This window comes from Rhinolophus sinicus, chromosome 17 (genome assembly GCF_057876585.1).
Source record: "Rhinolophus sinicus isolate RSI-liver-muscle chromosome 17, RSI-T2T, whole genome shotgun sequence".
Lineage (NCBI taxonomy): Eukaryota > Metazoa > Chordata > Mammalia > Chiroptera > Rhinolophidae > Rhinolophus > Rhinolophus sinicus.
The window spans coordinates 114,812,588-114,818,139 of NC_142517.1; the positions used below are offsets into that span (position 1 = coordinate 114,812,588).

General features: G+C 37.9%; 1 pseudogene; it reads left to right on the forward strand.

Moving 5' to 3' along the window:
- Window positions 1-2,959: 2,959 nt before the first annotated feature.
- On the forward strand, window positions 2,960-4,040 carry LOC109438899 (N-acetyllactosaminide alpha-1,3-galactosyltransferase pseudogene; annotated as a pseudogene).
- Window positions 4,041-5,552: the final 1,512 nt, after the last annotated feature.

A 5,552-nucleotide genomic window follows, 5' to 3' on the forward strand; every position in this document is an offset into this window, starting at 1 on the left:
CCATTTGAATGAGCTGGGCCTCTGCACCCCTTACTCTTAAAATGCTCCTTCACTGCATTCTTGCACTCTCTAGTCTACTACCTGGATCTCACCCTTAGGTGTTCCTCCTCACTCAATGGCATTCACAGACAGTAAGGAGACTGTGAGTAGTTAGATACGAGGTCTGACAATTAAGTTTGCAAAATTGTTGCAACAACATTGATAACCTTTTTTGATATCAGAGGGATTATTCACTATGAATTTGTACCACCTAGATGAACAGTTAACCAAGTTTACTATTAGGAAGTGCTGAAAAGGCTGGTGAAAAAGTTAGATGACCTGAACTTTTCTCCAACAATTCATGGCTCTTGTATCACGACAATGCACCAGCTCACACGGCACTGTCTGTGAGGGAGTTTTTAGCCAGTAAACAAATAACTGTATTGGAACACCCTCCCTACTCCCCTGATCTGGCCCCTAATGACCTCTTTCTTTACCCGAAGATAAAGGAAATACTGCAAGGAAGACATTTTTATGACATTTAGGACATTAAGGGTAATACGACGACAGCTCTGATGGCCATTCCAGAAAAAGAATTCCAAATTGCTTTGAAGGGTGGACTAGTCTCTGGCGTCAGTGCATGGCTTTGAAGGTTACTGTAGTGATATTCATCAATGAGGTATGTAGCACTTTTTCTAGGATGAGTTAGTTTGCAAACTTAATTGTCTGACCTCATGTATATATATATTACCATATTACTCCAGAAAGAAGACCTAGCTGGACAATCAGCTCTAATGTGTCTTTCGGAGCAAAAACTTAACGTAAGACCCGGTTTTATATTTTATATTATATTATATTATATTATATTATATTATATTATATTATACCTGGTCTTATATTATAACAAAATAAGACCAGGTCTTATATTAATGTTTGCTCCAAAAGACTCATTAGAGCTGATTGTCCAGCTAGGTCTTATATTCTGGGAAACATGGTATATATATATATAATATATAATATATATAATATATATTCACAGTCTCTTTACTATATATTATATATAGTCCCTTTACTATATATAATATATACAGTCTTTTTACTATATATAATATATATGAAATACAATATACTCTCACCTTAACCCTAATAATGTGGCAAAGAAAATATTAGGTTGGTGCAAAAGTAATTGCGGTTTAAAAGGTTAAAAACAATTGCAAAAACCGCAATTACTTTTGCACCAACCTAATAGATAACAAAATGGAGACATTCACTAGAGGACTGAAATATACCAAAAATAATCTAATGGAATTTTTTAAATTGAAGGATACCAAAATGCATTGGGTTGGACAAAGCTTACGGTAGGATTGGTAAACTGAAACATAGGCAAGTAGAATAAACTTCACACACCCCTCTGTCTGAAAATTACTGAGGGGAAAAAAAGATGAACATGCACTTAGAACAAAGAGAAACTTAATGAACAGAGTGAACATATCTAACATACATCTAATTAGAGGGCCAGAAGGGAAAGACAGAAAGAATTCGTCAGAAAAAAATGCATGGGAGAAAGGATAAGAATTTTCCAAAACAAATGAAAGCTACAACTATAAATTTAAGAAGTGCTGTGAATTTCAGTGTAGTATTTTCCAATTGCTGCTGTAACAAATTACCAGAAAACCAGTGGTTTAAAAAAAAAAAATTATTATCTCACAATTCTGTAGGTTGGAAGTCCAGGAGAGTTTACCTAGTTCCTCTTCTCTGAGTCTCACAAGGCTGAAAGCAAGGTGTTGACCAGCCTGGGCTCTTAAGTTCATTAGGTTTTCGGCAGAATTCAGCCTTTACAAAGCTGAGCTGAGGTCTCCATTTCCTGTGGCTATAAGCTTGGATTCTCTTTCAACTCTTTACGACCTATGGCATTCCCCATATTAAATGTATGTATTTTAAATGTAATATTATTCAGTCATAAAAAAGAAGAAAATTTTGCCATTTGCAACAACATGGATGTAACGAGGTCCTTTCACTAAGTTAAATATATCAGACAGAAAAAAAAGACAAATATCGTATTATCTCACTTAAAACAACAAAACTGAGCTCATGGTTTCAGAGAACAGATTTGTAGTTGCCAGCGGCAGGTGTGGGTATGGGAGAGTGGGGTGGGAGAAATGGGCGAAGGTGGTCAAAAGGTACAAACTTCCAGTTATAAAATAAGTAAATCATGAGGATGTAATGTACAGCATAGTGACTATAGTTAGTAATACTGTACTGTATATTTGAAAGTTGCTGATAGTAGATCTTAAAAATTCTTACTACAAGAAGAAAAATTGTACCTGTGTGAAGTGATGGATATTAACCAGACACTGTGGTGATCATTTTGCAATAACACACACATATATCAGATCATTAGGCTCAATGAATTGAGGCAAACTCCTTAATGTTTCTGAACCTCATTGTATTTCTCTGCTGTAATGTGGCATGTCTAAATCCGGGACTGGTTGCCCTACTAAGTCTGTGAGCATAAGAGCAGACATAGGCCAACTCTGCCTCAAGAAATAGAGCAACCACCAGGCAAGTAAAACCCAATTAATGAATTGGGTTCATTCATTATTTTTCAGAATTTTTAAGATACTGCTTAAGATATGGTTCATTCAGAATTTTTAAGATACTGCTTAAGATACTGGTCAAATCCTAAGTTAACATCTTTACTTAAAAATGAAGGGTTTAGACGTACGTCCCTGCCCACTGTGCACTGCACACTGCCCACTGCCCGAGTCGAGCGAAGGTGGCACACCATGCTTGGTTCAGGCGGAGGCGGCGCCATGTTCAAGGGAGGTAGCCCAGTCTCTGCGCATCAGCAGCTGAGCCACAGCACCTTCCCTTTCCTCCCAACCTTTTCTCCTTTTGCAGAACGAAACTCAATAGAACTTTGTTGTTTTGCCTTTTAGTCTGGGGGAAGAGAAGCAGACGATGAGTGGCTGTCAAGAAAATGAATGTCAAAGGAAAAGTGATCTTTCAATGTTGGTTGTCTCAACTGTAACTGTTGTGTTTTGGGAATATATTTGCAGTCCAGAAGGCTCTTTCCTGTGGATGTATCGCTGAAAACCTCAGAACTTCCTGGTAACTGCAGTCAGAAGGACTGGTGGTTTCCAAGGTGGTTTAAGAATGGGAGTCACAATTACCAAGGGGAAGAAGAAGACGGACAAAGACAAGGATCAACAAAGACAATGAAGAAGAGCTTCAGCTGTCGGACTGGTTTAATCCACAGAAACGCCCAGAGGTTGTGATGACCAGATGGAAGGCACCAATTGTGTAGGAAGACACTTAAAACAGAGCCATCTTAGAAAGTTACTATGGCAAACAGGAAATTACCATGGGTGTGACGATTTTGCTATTGGAACATACACTGAGCATTACTTGGAGGAGTTGTTAACATCCACTAATAGGCGCTTCACAGTTGGCCACAAAGTCATGTTTTACATCATGGTGGACGATGTCTCCAAGTTGCCTTTGACAGAGCTGGGTCCTCTGGGTTCCTTCAGAGTGTTTGAGATCCAGCCTGAGAAGAGGGGCAGGACATCAGCATGATGCCCATGAAGACCACTGGGGAGCACATCATGACCCACATCCAGCACAAGGTCGACTTCCTCTTCCAGGACACCTTTGGGGTGGAGACATTGGGCCAGTTGGTGGCTCAGCTACGAGCCTGGTGGTACAAGGCAGAGCATGACAAGTTCAGCTATGAGAGGTGGAAGGAGTCTGCAGCATACATTCCGTTCAGCCAGGGGAATTTTTATTACCACGCGGCCGTTTTTGGAGGAACCCCCATTCAGGTCCTAACCATCACCCAGGAGCGCTTCACGGGACTCCTCCAGGACAAGAAAAATGACAGAGAAGCCAAGAGGCACGACGAAAGCCGCCTAAACAAGTATGTCCTTCTCAACAAACCCATTAAAATCTTATCCCCAGAATATTGCCAGGATTATCATATAGGTCTGCCTTCAAATATTAAGATTGTCAATATATCTCAGCAGACAAAAGAATATAATTTGGTTAGAAATAATATCTGACCTTAAATTGTTCCAGTGGGTTTCTGAATTTGAGAGAGTATTATTCTGGCTACTTCCTCAGAAAAGTAACACTTAATTTTAATCTTAAGAAAATACTAACAAAACACCAGCTTGTCAAGTACATATTATTCCTTTTTGTAACTTTGAGCCTTGTAATGTGGGAGAATGAACCTGTGGTAATCAGAGTGAATTCCCAAATTTAAAAAAAATTTATTTAAATTTAAATCCCAAGTGGACAAACTAAAGATCTCATTAATAGTTATCCTTAAACATTAAACAAAATACCTGATTTACAGTTGAATAAATTATTTTCTCAGTATATTCTGGTCTGGTTATGGATTGTGCATGTTCTCCCAAAGATGTTCACAATGGTCAATTATAGAATTTTAAATTCTTAGACTCCAAAAATTCCTTATGTCCTTCTAAAAATGTGTCGACTATTACAAAGATAGAAAGAACATGGTTGAGATGTGCAAACTCTTAAAACAACAAATGTTCATATAGAAATTGTCAGTGATGCACTAAAGTAATTAACTGCCAGTGGGAGACCCAGTAGGAAAATTAGGTAGAGCCGGTGGAACAAAGACTTGATCATTTTCTACTTTGCCTTCTGCACTTAAGCCCGTGAGGGCCCATGACCTGGATAAACATGATAATCTCTAGATGTAGATTCTCTAGACTTCAGCCTTTTCTTGTTTTAGACTAGGCAGGCAGAGGCAGCAAATCCTTTCTGGCTCTCACATTTAGCTGTGTTCTTCAGCTCCACCTGTCATGTAAATCTGATGATTTTATTGTCTTATTTTTCCAGTGATCCAGAAACTGTGTGTGAGACACTGTGTACCATTCTGTTATTTATGTTAGTTATTTGCATGTCTTCAAGTGTGGGCTGTCTATACATATACTTTGCCTATTTTGTTCTTGAGATGTTTATATTTTTCTTTCTGATTTGTAAGACCTCTTGATCTAATGATAATCCATACACGTAATAATGATAATCCATGCATTTGTGTTGAACATTTTCGCACATTGGTGCACTGTGCACATAAACACACATGTATACATGCACACACACATACACAAACATATACATTCCCATATGCATGTTTACTTTTTTGTTATTCAGTTAAGTATAAGATGCATGCTTACCCAGAACTACAAATTGAAATGGGATCTGTCAAAGATTGTGTTAGTCTCTATTTGAATTTCTTTTTCTTATTGTTTTTATTTTTCAAATACAGTTGACATTCAATATTATTTTATACCAGTTTCAGGTGTACAGCATAGTGGTTAGACATTTATATAGTTTACAAAGTGATACCCCCAATTAGTCTAGTACCCACCCACCTGGCACTATACAGTTATTACCATATTATTGACTATATTCCTTATGTTGTACTTTACATTTCTGTGACTATTTTTGTTAACTACCAATTTGTACTTTACCTTCTTTACCCAGCCTGCCATGTCCTCCCATTTAGCAACCATCAGTTTGTTCTCTGTGTGTATAAGTCT